Source organism: Macrobrachium nipponense, chromosome 16 (assembly GCF_015104395.2).
Source record: "Macrobrachium nipponense isolate FS-2020 chromosome 16, ASM1510439v2, whole genome shotgun sequence".
NCBI lineage: Eukaryota > Metazoa > Arthropoda > Malacostraca > Decapoda > Palaemonidae > Macrobrachium > Macrobrachium nipponense.
In genome coordinates, this window is record NC_087209.1 from 33,401,126 (window position 1) to 33,424,160 (window position 23,035).

Sequence of the window (23,035 nt, forward strand, 5' to 3'; positions counted from 1 at the left end):
GATGTACACGAATGAAGCAAACGTAGTGAAAGCGGCAGCAATCGCATTGCCACCAAACCCAGGGTGTTTTGCAAGGTAGAATAGACTCTTTTGCCATAGGAGATTGGTCGTATACATTTTGCAACTTATATAGGGCTTTATCTTTTAACATGTCTGTTGTATGTTAATTCATATGCACCGTGGATTCTCAGCATTATTTCCTGAAAACTTTATTCTGCCGGTTAGATCCTTTCCTGCTAGGTTGTTACCCGGCATATTTTTATATGAATTTGTATTATGATGAGCCATTTTTCTCTTGTGATTGCTCCCAAACATATTTTTGTTTTATGTCTATTTCCTTCTGTGATGGGAGAGTTATACACTATCAGAGAGAGAGAGAGATGGTGGAGGATTTGGTGCAGTACTATATGAAAGGCAAGTGAACTTTGTCAATTTCTTCCCGTAGAGTTAAATCATGGGTTGGTGTGCGCTCTCTCTCTTTCTCTCTCTCTCTCTCTCTCTCTCTCTCTCTCTCTCTCTCTCTCTCGCTCTCCTTTTATATATATATATATATTGTATATATATATATATATACTTCTATTGGATAGAAATATTGGTATAATCAGTATATATTGTGATGTCATACATCTACTTTAGATGTCTGAGAATAACTTACATAAGTTTTTCCTTTTAATTGTATCTGTTTAAATCTTTGGTTCAGTCCCAAAAAGGCCGGCAACTAAAACGAAAAGGAAATAATGAAAATGCAGAAATAAAAGGAGGATATTTTTATGTAATTCAAACTGAATTGATAAGAATAGTCGAGATGCCTTCAGTGGGTCAAGTCAGGTAACATCTTAAGTATTTTCTTTATACTTCTTTGCGTTTGTGAGATTATTTTGAATTTCAATCATTTGCTTAGGTTTTACATCACTGTGAAATGTTATGAATAATCTTTGAAACATTTTCTCCTCTACGTATGAAATAATGATAATAATAATATAGTTTCTCAGCTAGAAAGGAATGAAATCGTCAGATTTTTTCCAAGCAGAATCCTTAGTTGGCAGTTTCGCATTTTAAAAAGACACGACGACAAACCATTTAAGAAACAGTGAACTAACAACTCTTTTATTAGCTATTCTGCCTTAAGGCAAGGACTACTAAGAAATGTCTAGGTAATACGACTTATTTTATTTCTTTCGGCTTTTTAGATTGTTAATAAAAAGAAACATTACGGGAAATGTATCCTCGCGGCGGGTTGACTCTGTCACCCCTCATCTCGGACGGTGGACAGCGGCCTTGGAATAACACTCACAAGCAACTTTCGGAGACACTTTTTTTCCTTCAGGATCTCATCATTTTCATCATTATTATCATCGTAATCACCATCACATTGGCTGGCAGAAATCACAGTCGCAATGTGTCATGTCACGCGCTGCATAGCGTTACTGGCCGTTTCTTCTGGGGGAAATTGTGACTGCTTATGTAACGAGGTTGCGAGACTCATCATCGTAAATCCGCTGGTGGGGTGAACTCTAGCGTGACCACCGCAGACTGTACTCTCTCTCTCTCTCTCTCTTAAAAGCAACCGTTTCCTCCATTCTGCAAACAAATTACGTAACTGGAAATTTTTTCAAAGATCTACGTATATTTGCATTTATCAAGCGGTATTAATGCGGCAACAGCACGGATATTGACACTTCAAACACACTTGAGCACTCTGCAATTGAAGACGAAACACGCAAGCAAATGGCTACCACAAACTCCAGTTACCTCACTGCAATTGTAGTTATTAGGATTTTTATTGGTAACAGCTACAGAAGTCGTTGCTACTTTGGGTAATATTGCAGCTATTTCCGTAATTGATGATTTATGCTACGACACCGACCTACTTTATTTTAAGACACGAAAATTGTTGGTGGTTCGAAAGACAAATGAAGAGAGGCTTATCCGGAAAGATAAATCAGGAGTAGCAGTTGAGATACAAGTAGAGTGTGGAGATGGCAGGGAATGCAAACGGATGTACACGTATAAAAGGAATTTTATAGCGGAACGGCGAAAGAATTGACTAGGAAGGCTCTTGAAAGGGAAAATAATGAATGATGTAAAATACAATGGGAAAAAAAAGAAATCAAAGGATGAAACGAGAGAGCAACGGATAAGGGCTAATTTACTGTTCCTTAAGAACAGGAACATGAAATTCGTAAGTAAATTATATGCTTTAAAAAGTAAATGATATGCTTTAAAGAAGAGTAAATTGTGGAAAAACTGACCATGAGCCAATGAAGCCAAATGGAAACGGTAGAGAGCGTTATTTGGTCACAAATACGGAACACTGAGTGATTCTTGGAAATAATTTGTGACAGAATAGTGACTTGAGATGAACGATGAAAGTATACGTGGAATTAATCTGATCATTATTACTGAAGAGGAAGCTGATGACAGGAAAGTGATAAAGAACTTGAAAGGCACCGGAAAGTGGCTGGAATGCTTGTGAAATAATGTATTAAGGACATTCGTGTTTCTGATTGTATATAAACCGCCAACACTCCAAAATGATAGATGAGTAGACCCCTTGCATGACTGAATGTGGGATTGAAAAGAAAGTATGAACTGTTTAGGTTCATTTTAATTTTCGGTAAAGGTGTGGATGGAAAGAGTGAAACACTTAGGACCCGGCATGATGAAGCCACTAAACTTAAGCGAGGGAGATATTCCGTACACCTATTGTTCATTTATGAAACGCTTTTGGGAAGAGTTTGGTAGTGAAGTGTACATATTCTACTTGACATGCACGAATCCTAAAGAGGTATAATAAGGGGAAGCAATCTGGCAAATAATGAGGAATGCAGCCTGATAATGTCTTAGGAGTAAGCAATAACTTTTTACAAGGAAAGGGATACTTGTGTAAGAAAATATAAAATGCAAAGAGATTGTGTTGGAATATGGATCTGAGGCAAGTTGTATTATGTACCCATCATTGTTGAACATTTTCATAAATATGCGATAAGAAAACTTAGAGAGGAACAGTTGCGGGTATTAGTTTTCATGGAAAAAGGTGGACATGTAAATGGGGAGTGGAGGGTCTGATGTTAAATGATAATGCGGTGTTGACTGACGACTTTGTACTGTAAAAAAAATTTTTAGGGAAAGGTTCCTGTAACCGTATTACAAAACAAAAGATGGAAATTAAAATTGAGAAATATTAATAATATTGAGGTAAATAGAAGATTGAAAAACTAAAATGCAGGCTTACTTGGGCATCGGGTAAAACTAATATGGGAAAATGAAGGAAGAGGTGACTGAAAAACAAAAAAGCATAAAGTGAGATATGGAAAGGATGATTGGTAAAATCGACGAATTTGTTTATGAATAAAAAGTCTGTGCACCATACAAAGAAATGAAAGCTGCTGGAACTGACAGTTTGAGAAGTATAACGTTTGTAAAGCAAGAAGAAATGAAACAGCGAAAGTAGAGACACAAGAGTATGTTAAATCATTTAAAATGGTTGATTAAACCTCAGAGGAGGAGAAATAACGAACATATATTGATTAATTATCGAGTGATGCTGTGGTTAGACCTTGGAAAATTGGAAAGAAAGGTCGTAATAGTCTTCGAGAGAGTTTGGAGAATTGGAAAGAAAGATCGAAAATAATCTTCAAGAGAGTTTAAGAGACAGAAATACGTTTTTCCAGGGAGAAACGAAAGAAAAAAGGTATGGTTTCTTTCGTGGAATTATTCTGCATGAGCTTCATTCTTCGTTCAGCAATTGGAGAATGAACTTCCCAGTGGCTAAGGTCGTTTGTTCCCCGAAAGCCACCTATAAGGAATAAGAGAGGCTTTTCCAGAAAAATACAGTCATTTTCGTATCATATGTACTACAGCAGTCATAAAGATCATAGACTAATACTGGAAATGGGATAAAGAGAAATTCAGCATCAGGGCACAAGATTGTGAGAAAAAACGTGAAAGTTACCAATATATAAAAGAAAAAGCAGGTGAAATCTTCATTTTTTTTCTCTCTCTCACGGTTAGAACTGCCTGAGCAACTCCAAACACTCAAATAAGGAAAATAGGGTGACGAGGCAAGTTCGGTGATACAGATGACAGATTTCCGCAACACGGCGTAAGTAGAAAATGAAAGACAAATGTGATCATTATTTCCCATTCGCTACCAAGAAGCAAAAGCCGTCCCCGATGCATAACAAATTGTCGTTGTTTGTTTGACTTCGTGAAGTGCAATATGAATTTCATCATAAAGAAAAAAACTTACTTGCATAGTCGATCGGTTTAAGTTCTCTTAAATATTAAATAGAAAATACTGAGAAAGATAGAATCCCACATTCATGAAGTGGTTTTGGGTGAAGAACTGGTCACATAACTTCCACATAGTACCTGTGAGACTGTGAATGTGTATTTGTTTATTGGTATTGTTGAAACCTGATGCTAAGAAAAGGCAGCCCTCCCTCTCCTTCGTTAAGGAGCAAACGGAACAATCATTTATTGATGTGGCATATTGTTAGCGCAGAGCGATGTGGTCCGTGCTCACGGTTATATAGATTTTCTGTTACGATTCGTCTAATTTCCAACATTTTGGAGTGGCCTAATACCTATTAAGTACACGAAGGTTCGAGTTAAATGCAACCATTTGCCAAATACTTTGAGCCAAGTATTCTGCCTTTATGTCATGATGCATCTTGATGCATTCTTAAGTTTCACAATCGCATTTAACCAGCCAGAGTGAGGCGTTATTTGCCAGTATAGGTGATTTGCAAGATATCCACTGACTGCAAGTTACTTTAAAAGAAGAAAGGCATCCAAATATTGCAATGAATGTGTTCACACTGAGAGAACCAGTAGTGTTTGAGGAAGTGCCAACAGGATTGAATGCTGTGCGTGGAATAACGGCCTAAAGGCCTAAGAAAGCACTGGCAATAATGCTAAAGTAAGCAAGTCAATAATGAAGATCATCAGATGGTTTCGTAATTTACCTTGCGTTATGCAACTGGCCCGCCTCCTTTCTAAGCACTTCAACATGTGCTAAATGTGCAAGACTAGCAAATTGCGCCTTCTAATTCAGATTCATATGAATCCCTATTTATTTAATCTGATGACAGAGTAATATTAATATGTAGAAAAGTTCTATATAATAAAAATACTTTAAATGGTAATAATTGAAAAGGTCAAAATTACCCCACAAGTTTGTGATCACGCCTTAAATGTAATTAATTAAGAAGAGATTCAAATTTTATCGTCATCCTATTTTCGTAATACCATTTTGACGCCCCTAAAAGTAAAGTTAGATCCCCCTCGCATTTGCAGAACAAGAATATGCACTTTTTCACATTGTGAGAAAAGTCTTATGAATATTTGATAATCTCCTGATGCGTAGTCTTATTAAAATATTTGTTTTATTTGTATACGTTTATTCGAAAACGAATCCAAACATGTGAACGCTACATGTGAATGACATCGTCATCCTCCATCGGTAATCGTCGACCAGTGCCCCAGTATGTGCTAAGAGTCTCACCGTTAAAGTCATCAATCGAAAGAAAACAGTCGACATATTCGGTGATACTCCAGCTTGCACAATGGGTCGCCGTATTGTCAGTTGCATCAGACAATTTTTCCCACACTCTTATGTCATTGATGTGAGAGTGAAGATTCACACAATAGGTTTCCTATATTGTATCAGGAATATCCATATATATCGCTTCCTACGTTCCAGAGAAAGGGCCTCGAGAAACAAAGTTCTAATGAATTAGCGCTTGTTTCTATGGTAAATTGAGGGAGACGTTGGTGGTTCCTTTGTTTGGTAGCTTATTGCTTGCATGTTTCAGTTGTAAAAATTATCACCAGTGTGGTTGTCAGCTGTGTCCTGGCTCTCTCTCTCTCTCTCTCTCTCTCTCTCTCTCTCTCTCTCTCTCTGGTCTGTGATCTTTTATTCCGTCCCTCTTTCAATTCTGAAATAGCACAGGAGCCCCCTGCATTTACGCATTAATGTTATCAACTCATACTTTGTAAATTCCCACGAACTAAATCCCTTACATGGTTAACCTTCAAGATTTTTCCATGCTACCAAACGAATGTAACGAGATATACATACACGCCAAGATAAGAGATCAAATTAAAGGTTTATGGAAATACATATCTCTCCTGTAACTAAGTGGGCCACCAAATCCGGTATTTCACACATGACCGTCGTCGTATACATTGGAAGTTCCAGTACGGGAATTCAAACACCTTTAAGAAGCTTCTCTCGCTTCACCTCCTCCGTTAATCATTCTTACTGTGACTTAGTCACTTCATGGTGATTATGTGACAGAATTTTCTCACCATCATGCCTCAAGGTTAACGTTAGTGTTATGAGGGAAAATGGGATTAACGAGAGAAAGATACCGCTAATGGTCACGAGAGGTGGCGGAAAGGGTCGTCGGTGCTCCATAGAAAAAAAGAAAGCGGCAAGAACTTGGAAGAACGCTCAAGCCATTTTAGATATTTTCTTCTCTTTCCTTCTTAGATATTTACCTTACCTAACAATGCTTACTGGTACCTCTCTCACAGGCCCCGGTTTACAAAAAAAAAAAAATTTGTTCCCAACCATTCCTCTGGAACGCCTCTCTCGTCCAGAAGATACCTTATAATCATTGTCACTCACTCAGTCACAGGATCACCAAGATACGACAACATACCACCATATAATCCTCTTATTACCTGGCAGCTTTCCATTCATCAAGCTCTCAATCGCCCTCCTGACATCCTCGACAGTCACATCCAAATTTATTTTTAAACTTACATTAATTCTTTAAATTCTTGAAAGTGGCTGAAAATATAATCAAGACAACTAAGTATTTCAATAAAGAAACAAAAACTGTAAGTAAGGTGAAGATGAATGAAAGTTAGACTAGTAGTAAAGACAAAAAAGCGGAGGGAGTTTATGACAAAGATGCTAAAATCTCGGGTTAGGGCTACTGACTCGGCAGGGAGACTTAGCTGGTACTATGTATATTTGGTGAAATAAAAAATTGCAATATCTGAGGCTCGGTTACATGACTAAACAAGATTACGTCGAAGTATAGAAAGGTACTTATAAATAATCAAGGACAGAATGAGTTAGGGAAAGTGAAGTAATAGAGTCATGGGTAAATCTGGTCGATGAGCAAATCTTAGAGAGAGGGAGAGAGTTGCTGTCTAAACAGAATGCAGTTCTGAGTTAGTGGAGTTGAGTTGAATATAGAATTTAGGCCAAAGGGCAAGCACTGGGACCTATGAAGTCATTCACCGTTGAAATGGAAATTGAATGTAAAAGGTTTGAAAGGTGTAACAGGAGGAAAACCTCGCAGTTACACTATGAATCAAGTATTAGGAGAGGGTGGAAAGTAAGATGAAGAAAGAGAATATGAAAGGAGGTACAGTAAAAAGGAACGAAAGTGATTGCAGCTAGGGGCCGAAGGCAAGCTGCAAAGAACCTTAAGTAATGCCTGCAGTGCACCGCATGAGGTCCACTGACAGCACTACCTCTTACGGAGTGAGTTAGGGGAGCGGGAGTGCGATAAATCAGAATTTCATATATGATAATAATACTATATATTATAATAACATATATACACACACACACGCATATATATATATATATATATATATATATATGTATGTATGTATCCTTTGTATTTTGATTTCCCTGGTTCATTACTATTGAAATGCTTACTCTACCAGGGAATTAAAACAAAATTTTATGAGTGAAATATTTTCCACCACCTAGGTTACGTTCATCGTAGACAAAGGAAAAAACAAATAGTAAAATCAAAATATTATTTCAGACAGGAAATACATACTACAGGAAAAAAAAAATTTTCACGGTATCCTGGTCGACGCGTGTAGAACGAAACCTTTACATAGCACGGTATGCAAATGAAACCATCTTGGCGTTTCCTTGTCCAGTACATATCTTTTTTTGCACTTGTCTTTTTCTTTGCTGCTCTGTCTCAATTTCCTGTTTATATACTATCTGTTTCTGTACCATTATTTCCCTCCCTACTACATAAAAATGTATAGTGATGTATTAAGTATGCATGTACATAAATAACCACCCATTTTTATGGGAAAACACACACACAAGGCTTTTGCGCCTTTTTAGTATTATGCCATAGATGAAGACGAAGTTTCGCCGTAATTGCGGCAGTTTGTACCTAATGGTTTGCACGAGGGTTGTAGTTATCTTAAACTTGGCGTTAGTCAACTACAACTGACAATCTGTTTCAGCTAAGCACTACAAAGGAGTTTAGTGTTATTCGCTGAGCTATTTAAACAGATCAATCATATGGAAAATCAAATGTACAGACAGTTCAGAGAAAAGGGCAACCGGTTAGTATGCTAGTGTCTCAGATTTTGATCCATCTACTAGGTATGTAACATGATATCCCAAAGAATTTTATAAGGCCATGATCGCAGAAGATGGAGGAGACTAATAACAAACAGCGACCCCATATAAGGATGGGAAAAGCTGAAGATAAAGAAGAAGACGATCCCAAAGAATTTTATAAGGTCATGGCTATCCTCTATTCAATTACCCTAAGAATTGCAGAAATTGTCCCATGTATGAGTAGACGTAAGTTCCACCAGCATTCAGTTCACTTCTTTATGTATAGTGTGGTATGCATACATATAACATATAAGTTGAAGTTTTAGTTTCGTTCCATATCATAGGTATGTGAGTAGCATACGTCGTTGAAAGAAATAGACAAGCGCCCAGTGCCGCGCAAAATTTGTGAATCAAAACTTTAGGCAGCAATTTCTGTTTGATAGCCAATACTTGGACGAGAATTAATTACACAATGGGTTTCCTAAACTCTTGCATTTTAAAATAATTTTTCATCAACCTATTGGTTTTCCTTGGCTCCTTACCCCCAAAACACCTGCCATCCATGCGGATAATTGTCCTTTACTGGCCTTCTACGGTTGTGTGGCATTGTTGTATTTCCTGCTTTCCGAATTTCAGGTGATATTTTAACAATAATTATTCAATGTCAACAATATCAACATGCATTTCAACAGTTTGTGATGGGTTCTCTATTCTTGATAGATTAGGTTTTTTACGAAGTCGTTATGAGCTGGCTGACTCCACCTGTATGAAGGTGCCTTTAGCACAGCTTTCCATTTCTTTGTAGTGCACTGTATAGTCTATCTTTATTCATTTCATTTTACCCATCCAGATTGCTTATGATCTAATTCTAAGATGACAGTAGGTAATAGTAACACCCCGTTGATGCAGAGTAGAAGGAGATTGTATTATCTGTATGCATAACCTTATTCCCATTTATTAAATTTTGCCCGTATTTTACAGGTGCAAGATCTAGCAGAAAACGCGCAATAGAAAAAAAGTGGAAGTCATCAGTGGAATATACATTGTATACGGCTTGAATCTGCACATTTCGAGCGTCCTTGAATCCAAATGCCGTGACTGTCTCCGCCCAGCTAATTCTTTTTTCTCGAAAGAAATCAGAACAAAAAAAAGGTCAGTAGAACATCTTTTATTTCGTTTCACTGCATTTTCCAGTAATTACTCGGTATTGGCAAATTGCGAGAAGACTCGCTCTTCCCACACCTCATTGGCTATTCTCCTGATTGTGAGGCAAGCTGGCCAGTTCCCATCAGAACATTTTTTCTGCATTGTTTGATGGAGCGATTTAGTCTGCCGAGTTACGATACTTCCCGTGGAAACGACCGATTTGATTTTTGGTGACACTCCGTTGATGCAACAAAGTAAATTACAAAACTACCCTTGATGTTCACATGTAAAGCAACTTTTCTCTCTCTCTCTCTCTCTCTCTCTCTCTCTCTCTCTCTCTCTCTCTCTCTCTCTCTCTCTCTCTCCGGCGAGTATAGGCTAAGTTAGTTGTGGTATCTAAGAATCCACAACCAGCGTCCTTTGATTTCGGTTTGCGTTTTGCTAATGATCAGAATTCTTGAAACCCATTTAACATCAACATTTGTTGAGTTGTGTAGAAGACTAACGAAAAATTAGCTAAATCGAAAATTAATGTCGATTCTTGAGGTGAGGGTGTAAATATTTTCACCTCTCTGAGGTAAGTCGAGGATGAATTTTTAGAACAGGACAGGTTGTGGCCTTGGGGATTTGGCGAATTGGGTAATAAAAACTCCTTATGCTAGAGAATCGAGACAGGATGTTTTTAATACCAAACAGTCTTTTGGATCTCAACAAACTGGAAATTTGACGGCCCAGAGCTTTATGGTGTAGAAACACGAGTTTCACATAGTTTGTCCTAAGTCATTGGTGATTTTAATGGTTGTGGATGGGTCTGTTTGTTTCAAATACAAAATGCGTGGTTTTTTCTCTTGTCCATAATCTCCTGCGTTGATTTTTTACGGCCGTTCATGAAGCAAATGACTATGGAGCTTGGCGGAATTAGCCCACTTGTTGTATACAGTAAGAGTATAATTAATTAATATAAGATCTGCAAACAGCTCTCAGATGCTAATTACGTATAAATGGTATCCACCAACATTACGAACCGCTTAAAACTGAAAAATAAAAAACTTCAAAATTCACCATCAGACCCCATAAATTGTTTAGTCTACTCCGTACCGGAACACGAAATTAGAAACTCCAAATCTGACGTCAGCACAGATAAAGTCGTTCATAACCACTGATTCATGTTATGTAGGAAATGATGATGAGTTAAAAGCATCATCAGTTACGCTGAGTGGACCTCCTTGAGGAACTCCATCGCTTTGTTGTTCCCTCTTCAAATAAATTATTGCAAAACTTAACCGTGTGAACTAAAATCGCTAGTGTATATAAAGGTTCTTTGTCAGTCTGGTCAGCATTGGAATCAGATTATTGCTTTCGTGGCATGAGCCATCGTATGTTTTTTTATCAAAGAGGAAAATCATTCATATCACAACGTTTAGAACATGAAATTATCATAACTGAATTAGTACATTGGCATCATGCTGGTGATAAGGTTCTGTTACCTATAATCATAACCTTAATCTTAAAATTATAATTTTTATCCCAGATAGGATGATCACTGGCCATTATAAGCGTATTGGCGTAAATAAACAGGTTTTTTCTCATTTATCTTAATGTTTTTTGAAGGATTTGGTGAATATAAGCCTTCATATTCACTTACAACCGCTTTCTGACGCTGACGAGCAATTACAAGGATAAATTGATTTTTCGCCATCTGATGTTCAATTTGTCTCATGTCTTCACTGACATCATTTTGCTTATGAACAAGGAAAACTGTCTCACAGGATATTTTAATACATATATTTTGTTACTTCAACCTTTTTCCGGTGTTTCATTATAGAAAGATTGTTTGTTTCATGAACGCAAAGTCAGTGATTGAATACCAAACCGGAAATGTGAACTGGAAGCATAACAAAAAGTAATCAAAGCCGTTATAAGAAATTAAAACAGAACTGTTATCTCTTGGTTCATTTAACGTATCAGATATCAGATATTCAACCAAACTCGTCCCAAACGTCCGCTGTAGCAGAGACACTTACAGTCTCTTTTTTTCTTGAAATTGTTATTCATGCAGAAGATGGTAAATCTGTACTTTCAGGTGAGAAGACAAAAGTTTCAGCATTGAAACATTCTGTTTAACAATATTTTTGACTGTCGCCGAATACTGAAGGATTATAAATAATCTTATCAACTGTATGCTTGAGAAGACAGACACTAGTGGGCCCTTTTCAGTTGTATTTTAAAGAACTGAGAAGCAGTTCACAGAAATATATTTCTTCCCAAATAGAAACCTGATGTCCATAAAAGCAAAGCTCCGAAATCTGCTTGAAGGCAGTAGCACCAGGAAATGATGACGATGCCGAAGCTTGGCATCGAGAGCCCTATAGAAGAAGGACGATCATAGCAGCAACCCCAACATTCCTCAAAGAATGACAGTCCATTGCTCACAAACCACATCAAATGACAGGGGACGGCAAAATGATGCAAGTAACGGATATGGCGTTCACTCGTGACCACTTTCTTCCTTACTCCTCAGATATCCGAATAACTGGCTCGTCTGCTTCTGGGAGCTTACTGTCATGCGTTCGCATCCATATGGAGATCCCATTCAATTGAGCAACCAGCTAATGCATTACGCCACCCTCACATTTCCGTCATCATCTTTGGGAGGAGAATGAAACCAAGCAAAGTTTCTCCAGCACAAGGATGGGGTTTATTGGGAGACGGATGAGGCATGTCATTCTTGTGCCTTTATTTACCCCAGGACTGGTGGAAGCCGGGAAAATAATGGCTAAGGTAAAAAAAATGGGTCTAAACCTCAAATGAAACTATAAAAATCCAATGGAAAAAACGTGATTCCAGTTGTTGGATTAATTTCCTCTCTCTCTCTCTCTCTCTCTCTCTCTCTCTCTCTCTCTCTCTCTCTCTCATTTACAAAGGACTTGCACGTTTAAACTGCTCACCAATTTACAGTAAAATTTCAGCATGTTTTTGTCAAGTGTCTAAAATGTCAAAAATCGAATGACTTGAATTGATTGTTGCCGCAAGATATTTGTAGAAACTGAAAACGAAGTCAAGAATACAACTGCATTTAAAGCTTTTAAATGCAATTCTGCAAAGTCTTTCCTTTCTTAATTTGGTCTGAAAACCAAAAAAACTAGTATCCTTTTGTCGATCGCTGAGGCCACTCGAGTAAAATCCACAACAACAAAGAGTTTCCTGTCATTTGTCTTGTTAATTTAAAAGCGGCTTCTCGGTGTGCGGATTCGTGTGAGAACTATGAGCAATACTTTCATAATGGATTATCTCTTCTTTTCGCATTCTGGGAAGGGATGTGATATGTCGACGTTGATGCTCAATGCTGCTCTGATGTTATAAATCTTTAAAAATCAATCAGTGCTCGGTTTAACGAAGTGTGTCTCCCTCCGGGAGTGGTGTTTACGCTTGTGACCTGGAAACAAAGGAATCAGTCGAGGGTAATCACAGCACTTTTATGACCAAGGACTGGTTTTGGTTTTCCTGGACCTCGCGTTTTAGGAAGGAGCGCAAAAGGGTTGTTAAGTTTTGTATTTTTTATAATGTAATTAAGGACACTGAGCTTTGCCTTGGTTTTCAAGCATAAGTTTTTTCTTTAAGAAAATAGTGCTGTAAACAAATCTATATAAAAGTTTGACCATATTAAATGATAGTAATAAAGTTAAACAAAAATTTCCAGTAATATGCGTAAATGTTCAAGAAGTTCAACAGGCGACTTCCCTTAAACTTATATTTAAAATGCCCCACTTGCGTTTCAGGTTTATTTATTTATTTTTCAGTTTTTGTTTAGAGAGAATCCTTAAAGACTCTATAATTATATAGATAGAAATGCATAACTCAAAGAGGCAGAAGTCTAAACTAAACATTAAAGGTCAACACGGAAGGGGGTTATAACAAGCGTACAACATTAAAAAAAAAAAACAATCATGCTTTCAGGTATTTAGTTCCCGTGACACCTATTTAGATTACTTCTTTTCACTGTAATTGACAGTCTTGTTCGAATATTTTTTAAAGTTGATACTCAGCTTGTAGGTATATTAATGTCATTCAGTGTATGACTTGAGATATAAAATATAATTTATATAAATGCGCTTTCTCACATACACGCAATTGTGTGTGTGTGTGTGAGAGAGAGAGAGAGAGAGAGAGAGAGAGAGAGAGAGAGAGAGAGAGAGACCGAAGATTACTAAACGAAACCTTTCCAGTAAATTTCTTAATATTTCCTTTTTGAAGCTCATTGTCACTTCGCCTACCTGTAAATTGTTAGTAAGCTACCCTACAAAAGTGACCAGAGAAGTAATATTATATTTTTCTTTTTACATCTTTAATGTATTTTACTTAATTGATTTAAGTTGAAACGTTAATACCCTTAATAGTTTCTTAGACCTTATTCACTAAGTTAAATCTGTTACAGGGAAATAATCAAAGTAAAAACATACATTTTTAAAACTGCCGGATGTTATCGTTAGTTTATTAAATCCTGCACGCGCACTTTGTTATGCAAATCAAATAATTGCTTTGAATGATTCTTCGCGCTCGCTAAAACAAACGCGAACAAGTAATGTTTGCATCACAACAATAGCTCCGCAGCATCTCTGTCATATGGCGTCCCAACAAGAATGTTTATCTCGAAATATTCGGCATTCGAAAGTACTAAGTTCCTCATGGAAGAATCACTCCGTGAAATTACGAGGTTCCTGGACCTAAAAGAGAAGTAAAAGCACGTTGAGAGAGAGAGAGAGAGAGAGAGAGAGAGAGAGAGAGAGAGAGAGAGAGAGAGAGAGAGAGAGAGAGAGAGAGAGAGAGAAACGGAAGTGTTGTTGAAGCCAGCAATCGTCTGAATAATAACTTGTATTTTGGAAATGGTATGTTAAATTCACTTGCACGTGTATGTGTTACTTAATACTAGGCATTAGAGTGTAGTAAGCTGTAGAAAGCTTTTTTTTTAAATCAAAAGTCTTGTCTACTAATATTAACGCTTAGGAAATGGAAATTTGTCAGTTACTTTAATGCTAGTCTAATAGCTCATACGAAATATGCCGCACGGGGTAACTGGAACTGGTAAACGCCACTCACTGCAATGAGAGATTTTAGGAAAGGTGAATTCTGTGGTATTATCACGTAAGAATAATAATAATTTATCTAATTAACAAAACTAACAAATGATTCTGAAACCTAAATAAATACACTCGATAGTTTCTAAGACCGTGTCTACTGAGTTGGATCTACATGCAAAAAATAATTAAAATATAAACAGACTTGCTTATGAATATCATTAAGACGATAATTACTTTAATTAATGCAAGTGCATTGAGAGAGAGAGAGAGAGAGAGAGAGAGAGAGAGAGAGAGAGAGAGGCTGAGGGTGATGGAGAATTTGGGGAGGCTTGTGGACAAGTAAAGGTATCTTGATATCTGTCATCATCAACCATGTCCAGCCTCAGAACGGTAGCTCTGCGGTCTTCATTTTATGACGCTGGTCAAGTTGCAGCACCCAACATTTTAGGGCAAAAGTAATAACTATGATAAAGCTAACGTCACGCATGATAATGCAGCCGTCATTCTGCCGATGACTTTTGATTATGTTAATTTTATGTTAGTAAATTGAAGTTTCTCGGGTAATCGCCGCTGCTGCTTCTTTTTCGTGCAATCATCTTCCTGTAGCAGCAGTTAACTGGGAGGGATATTCAGTCTGCTTTTCTATAAGCGCTGCCTTCGATCCATTATGTTCCTGATTTTGTAAACTTATCCGTATGATTTCTGGTTCTCCTCCCGGAGCCTCTGGGATTTCCTCCCATCTTTCAAGTCGTTTTCATTTTCCTCCGTGGCATTACCTTTACTCATACATAGCATCACGTTTTATATATTTCGTGATCAAGTTGTTCATCTATATTATATTAAATATATATATCTATATATTATATATCATATATAGATATATATATATATATATATTCTGGATATATAGATATATATATAATATATATTATATCATTATATATACATGTAAATATTATATATATAAATATATATATACACCATACAATACCGCTTCGCTTTTCGAAAATTATTTCGTTTCACAACTCTCTCTCTCTCTCTCTCTCTCTCTCTCTCTCTCTCTGTGTGTGTGTGTGTGTGTGTGGCCGCTTGGCTCCGTGGTAATCGTTCGCCTTAAAATGTAAGGAACCAGTGTTCTCTTAAACTGGGAATCCGCCCAAGAAGAGACGAATGGGCTCCTTCTCTCCTTCTCTTATATCAAGTATGCCTTTGATGACCCACGAAGTGAATTAAGTACAGCGTTGTCAGTCGACCATCGTGGGTCGCAGCGGAGGACAAAGCAGAAATAGGGAAGAAAGGAGAAAGAAAACGAATGAGCGTTCAGAGGCAGTCAGCACACATCCCGTGGTGCACTTCGGCACCTAGCGGTGACTGCCCCCACATATCCTTCTACTCGATTTACATTCCCGTTTCCTTTTCATTTAGCTGTCCAACCTCTGCAACCATGACCTTAGATCCATATATTTCATCCTTGTTATTTTCTGGATCTCTTTATCTTCCTGCCCAACCATTCCAGCTTCCTTTTTTCATTGTATTGATGAAGCGTTGAATAGGTGAAATTGCCAGTTGTGTTTTTAGCCTAAATTACAGGAGTCATTCATTCATTCCAAACGCGAGGTCCTCGATATGGTGTAGACATTCTTAAGATATTCATGCATCCTTAAATTCACTTGAATGGGGAAATCATGAGTCTTGGTTAAGCCAAAATAATGAATGGAAATATTTTAAATATTTTAGGATTTAGTTTGGCCTTTTCAACTTGACCTTAACCTCAACATATGTCAATGACTTGTAAAAATCAGAATCACAGCCGGGGATAAAGCAGTCAGCTTGAGAAAAAGCGAAAGGCATAAAAAGGAGAAGAGTGAGCAATGCCTGAGGCTGCTTGCAAGAACTACATCACACGCGAAGCCTACAGACTTGGAACAAAATGACGTAGGATTCCCATTTCATATCTGACGTCGCCGTCTGTTGCCAAATACTCTGAATGTGGATGGCGCTTAAGTTGTACGTAGCTGGGTCATTACCTCATTTCTGCACGCATAAATCTTCGGGAGCTGAGATTTCTGTATTAACTGCAAGTGAGCAGTGGCCTTGAAGTGGAAACGGGGAGGCATTTAATCACATGACAGCAATCAGTTTCTTTCCGACCGCATCGCAAATGACGGAATGTCTGAAGACTAATGGAGCCGTGTCTGAGTGTCCATATTTAAAATCGAACAGTCGTTTAGGCCTACATTTTTCATTGCCTTGGGGCGCATAGTTACAATCTTTTTTTTTATTAGTTGTGTATGTAAACTAACAATGCTAACAATAAAAGTCCTTTAGCTATAAGAAGAAAATAACACATTTTGCTACATTTGCTCCCGTAACTGCTATCGTTATTCATTTCGAAATGATTGATAGTTTGGAATTGCCTGTCATCTATGATGAACGCAATTATCAATCGACATTCCTATTGTCATTCGTAATCAGGAAAGAAGAAGAATGTTCTCTTACTAGAAAAATTAACCAATTTTTCTTCGTGTAATTATTTCATAATTTACGCTTGCTTAACCAGGTTTCTGTCGTATGATAACATTCCCAATGAAGGTTGGGATGATAATCCTATCGGCGAATGGTAAATAAATTTCATTCTTCTCATGTCCTAAAAATCTCGAATGATGAATATAAAAACGGCTGTCATTCAGAGACTGGCAGCTTGTTAGTCTTGCGTCCTCAGAATAAACATTTTAACGTCTTCGAGATTTCCTGAACGAAAGGACGATCCTGTTGTATACTGCTGGTTTGCCATCACTTATGATCGTCTGTCATTTCCTTCCGGCACTCATTTTAAGCAATGACCATGGACCATGGTAAAGTAAAGGAATGTTAGGGTCATGGCAAAGTAGAGGAAATCCATGGGTCAGGGTAGAGTAAAGAGGACCCATAGGTCCTCATCAAGTAAAGGGAATCCGTGGGTCATTTTAGAGTAAAGCGAATCCCAAGTAAGTGAAGTCCATCGTTCATGGTAGAGTAAAAGGACTCCATAGGCCATGTTTGAGTAAAGGTAATCCATGGGTCATAGTAGAGTAAAGGGAATCCATAGTTCATGGTAAAGTAACGGGAACCCATGGGTCATGGTAAAGAAAACCCATGGGTCACGGTAATGTAAAGCATATCCATAGACATTTTCAAGTAGAGGAATCCATCGTTCATGATAATGTAACAGGAGTCCGGTGATGAAAATCACCACGGGAAATTCAATAGAAGGCAAGAGGTGTGATTACCCAGAAGCAGAGTGAAACGGCATTCAAATGGTACGAAGACAAGGAAACTTTTAACTTTGCTCTTGTTCTTTGTTCTTACCCTTCCATACTCATCATTACGATACTGTGTTCTCCAGCTTCCAAAATCAGTCGCTATTCAAAACTCCTCGATGCTGATACAACTGGAAGTGTATCTAAAATACACAAACATCACTTTTAGATTGCTTCTGGTACCTTAAAAGGAATAGATCATATCTATAGTTTCTTTGGGTATTATCTCAACGGTACGCCGTAATGATTGTCACCTTTTTCTTTTACTTTTTTGTTGATTACGATGATCTGATATTGCCACTGATGTAATGATGTTGTAATATCAAGGGGGAAAGATATTTTAGCAATCATACAAAATTTGTGTATAAATGCTGAAGGTTTTCCATTAGCTTCGTTCAAGTTCTGGCATGCATACGAGCTTAAGTACGTAATTTGTATATTGCGTTGCCAGTCTAAGATCTACAAATTTAGCATTCCCCAAATAAAACTTCCTTAGAATTACATTCAGCTGATTACTTGAGTGGTCCTTTAAGAAAGCCGATTGCATTGCCTCATATGTCCTGAAGTAGCCTTTTCGTAGGGGAAAAAAACTAATTCATAAAGCTACTTTAGTTTCTCGAAAGGAATCTGAATTCTTTACAAAGAACGCAGCCAGTAACTACACCTTCCTCTTCCTCGGAAGATAAGCAGGTTTCCCTGAGTCGCATGACGACAGGAGGCTATACTCTTGAGTAAGCCAACTTCCTAACATTGACCAACGGTCTCGTGTCGATCAGCTATGGTGGGTTCACGCTCTAGTTGCAGTATTGCAGTCTCTTGTCTTCCCTTGCATGAAATCAGTGATAACATGGTAATGTGTATACACACACACCACACACACACACACACACACACACACATATATATAATATATAATATATATATATATATATATCTATATATATAAATATATTATTATATATATATTATATATACTATATAGTGTGTGTATTTTTATTTTATTTCATTAGGATTTGGTCATTCATAGGTGACACCATTGTGATGCCGTTTGGGTAAATTTCTTTTATTTATTTGACAGAATCATTGTTAGAAATTACTGAACACTTCAGTACTTTTTCATACTTTTCTGTATATTATGTACTATATGATATTTATTAAGAATGTTTACACATTTCAGATTTCATTACATATGCAGTCAGTCCGTGTCCAAATATAGTTTTCCTGTATGTAACAGGACATAAAAACCGGGATTTAGAATTGCCGTTGCTTTCCCCGAGGTCAGTCTCGCCATTAGCCGTATTTAAGTATGCATAATGCAGGTATCTTGGACTGAGCTTTGGGACAGTACCTGACGTCCTTAGAGGTTGGAAATTGCTGTCTCAACCCTCTTTTTCTAGTACTGTCAGGTTTTACGATGTGGATGCAGACCATAATAAATACTAAAATGCTGAACGTGAAACTTAAGTTTATATTTTGCATTTACTCGCATCCTGCTGCGATTTTTTCTTTTATTGAGCTGCTTGACTGAATTATTGCACTCCTCCAGTTCCATTGATCCCACTTACTCGAAAATATAGTTGCTGTGTATGGCAGTAGGTAGGTACTTGTTCGCTGAAATAGTGTACAGTTCTTCATTGTTGTCGATATCCTTCACGTTAGAAAATCAACTCATTCAAAAAAAAAAGAAAAAAAAAATCATATGCGAGACCAGTTTCATATTAGTATGGATTTTATTCCCTTCATTGCGTACATATCATAAGCGTTGTTACTGCAATGTATTTAAAAAGAATTTCAAACATGGCTGAAAAACACAATTACTTTCTTATAGCTCTGAAGAAATTTGACAGACAGGGAGACAGATAATCAGATTATGTGCATTACAAGTTTACGCATAGGAATACCTGAATGTCACTCATAGCTTCAGTCTTCTTTACAATTCACTCCGTGTGCCTTCATGTCCGTTTCCAATACATTCCTTCAGGGCTCTTCCTACTTTGCTTATTCTCCTTCCTCTTCTTCAGTGACCTTCGGCTCAACACCTGCCCTATTCATGCATTTGGCGATGACTCGCCTTGCATCTTCTGTTTTACAACTCTCCCCCCCACCCACCCCCAACCGCCCCCTTCACCTTCTTTAGGTCTGTAAAATCTGATCTCAATAATATTCCTGTGTAAGTATCATGATTTATTAAGTTCATTACCTCTTAGGTACAATTCCTTTTATACTATCTCCCGAGTTCCAGTGCGTTTTGTGACAAGAAATCGAACTGCCCTTGTCTCTCTGTTTGCCTCTTAATCTTTAAAAACGACATAACTCTCCTCTATTGATTAGTTTTCCTTTTCGAAGTGAAATATTTTTCTTTATATGTAGGATTCAATTAATTGATTATATCTAATTTTTATAAGATAATGCCCTAAAGTTGGGGTACTTCCTGTGACCTTCATTGACAGAATCAATTTAACTGAAAATCATTCCACTCAATGACACTGCAATTGTTTTGTTTAAAGTCATCCTTCTAGTACAAGGTGGGCTTGTTCTCTCTTTTCAACGGGCACTTCTCAAGTTTTCTTCGATTGTCGAGAGGCCATGTAATACTCTACACTTAACCATCGAATACTTCCATATCAAAGGTACACTTTCTCCCATAGTTTTGTTTCTTTTGCATCCTGTAACCTTTCCTCATTTCAAAGACTGCTCCAACTTTTCATCTAAAGTAAAGTCACCATTTTAAAAATACAATTGAATTTTTGTGCACAGATACTTGAGCAACAAACACATTCTTAGTATATATTAGCCGGATTGATTTTAAGTTATTTGTCGAAACTAACAACACCTTCTAATATCTCTTAACGTCCTATTATCCTTGTAAATCAGTTGTATACAAAAACCCCACATAAAGTACTTTATACATAAATGTAGTATATAATATATATATATTATATATGTATATATATATTATATATATAAATATGTTATATATAATATATATATATATATACTATATGTATATATATATATATATATATATAGAATATATTATATATATATATATATATATTTTATATATATATATATATATATATATATATATATATGAGTGTGTGTTTACTATGTGTATATATATGCGTATGTATTGAGCTCTCTCTCTCTCTCTCTCTCTCTCTCTCTCTCTCTCAAGAACCATCATCAATCCGTGAAGATATGACAGCAAAATACGAGGCTTGTCCTCGATCTAAGCCACACTTGACTGCGTTTGTGATATTTATTGTGTTAATCTTGTCATCAGTGGGTAGTCTTATAGCTCTGCCGAAGGTCACTGTAGACTTGTACTTGGTTCCTCTTCAGAAATGTAATTTTCGTCATGATAAGAAAAAAAACAAGTTATGGAAGAAAACGGAAATGAAAATAGCAATCAAGTAAATCTTATTTCGCCGTTCAAAACATTCCACTTGAAGCTGACTTTAATTCAGGGCAAATATGTATACAAATTTTTATTAGAGAAAATGAGAAATTATTGAATCAAATTTATTTTTCAAGCTGTTTTTACAGATTCCTTGGTGTTTTTATAACACAATTCGCGGGACTGTCATTAATGGAAAGTAGTAAAGGCAACTCAGACAAAGACCTCGATTTAATTTGGGAAATCAGTGATTACTATTTCGAGAAAATAGCAGATACTACAAGAATAGCGAAATGTAATAGACGTTTCTGTCATATCCTTTTCGTGATGACGCACCAAGAAATGCGTCGATGATTGTAGAGAAAAGTGGGGCGGATGTCAGTTGATGAGATGGCTGAAAATTTGATGTTTGAAAACCAATTATAAGGCCAAGTTCAAGGACGAGACTTCAAAGTGTCTTCAGCCCCGAAGATGTTCAAGTCTTAAACGATTTCCAGAAAATAACGAGGAAAATAAAACAGTATCGTCATTGACAATAAATAAAATGATTGAACGCTTCGTTGGTTACATACAATCGTCACCTAATTTTTTTTTATCTGTCACGTCTTAGGAAGAGGGTCCTCACCGGAAATGTATTGAGTGAGAAAACAAAGTACTATTACTACGAAACGGAAAAATTAATGAAGTTATAAATTGATCGTACGATGACATTCTAAAATTCGGCACGGGAATTATTATATTTTTTCTGCTCGCCTGGGTTATTTGTGGTACATTGAGCGTTGCGTTAAATATGCTGTAGCCTTTAACACATAAGTATTTATCATCTGTTTAAATAGAGGTAATTGCCAGATGCGATGTGTAAGTAGTTGCATATATTGTACGCGTACTATGCGCAGTCTCAGAGAAACAGGCTATTAAAATGTGAGGTTTTCTTGATTATTTTAGTTTTTGTTTGTTTGTATGGTGTTTTTACGTTGCATGGAACCAGTGGTTATTCAGCAACGAGACCAACGGCTTCACGTGACTTCCGAACTACGTCGAGAGTGAACTTCTATCAACAGAAATACACATCTCTCACTCCTCAATGGAATGTCCGAGAATCGAACTCGCGGCCGCCGAGGTGGTACGCTGACACCATAGTGACCATGCCACCGAAGCGCTTTGATTTTAGTCTTAAATTCTACAGAGATGTACTTATTTAGATTATGCCATCAAACGACATAAACACAAAAAATTACATAATTACATAATTAGTGATATTTTGTCATCCACCGAATGAGTTGAAAAAAGCATGACTGGAATTCAAATTTTTGATAGAATACGCTAAATAGGCCGTAGACCAAGCTCTGGGACACATGAGATCATTCAGCGCTGGAAGGAAAATTGAGAGTAAGAGGTATAAATGGTGTAATTGGAGGAAAACCTCGCAGTTGCAGTATGAAACAATTGTTAGGAGATGGTGGAAAGTAAGATGGAAGAAATAATATGAACGGAGGTACAATAAAGGGAATGAAAGGGCTTGCAGATAGGGGCCGAAGGGAGGCTGCAAAGAACCTTGAGTAATCCTCAAACGGGGGAGATTATTTTGTGGACGAACAGTTGAACTTATTCCAATATGATGCTTGTGTGTCGTGTAAGTCATGAATTTGTTTTCGGTACTGTGTACGGTGAACTTCAATGTTTATGTGCTATAGCAACTATACCTCTACACCCTGTAGCATTAAAATGACTTTAAACTCAAAATGCAAGGTTGTTTAATTTGAAAAACTTA

The 23,035-nt window shown here is 37.1% G+C and overlaps 1 protein-coding gene and 1 long non-coding RNA gene across 2 annotated transcripts in view; one reads left to right on the plus strand and one right to left on the minus strand.

Annotated features, from left to right (window-relative positions):
* Positions 1–23,035, plus strand: part of LOC135195650 (uncharacterized) — a 101,481-nt gene that overhangs the window by 21,290 nt on the left and 57,156 nt on the right. The window contains exon 2 of the long non-coding RNA XR_010310204.1: positions 9,323–9,493. This is a non-coding gene — a long non-coding RNA (uncharacterized LOC135195650). The remainder of the gene's footprint in view (positions 1–9,322; positions 9,494–23,035) is intronic.
* The window catches only part of LOC135195649 (mucin-2-like), a 78,098-nt gene that overhangs the window by 14,978 nt on the left and 40,085 nt on the right, over positions 1–23,035 (minus strand). The window lies entirely within an intron of this gene.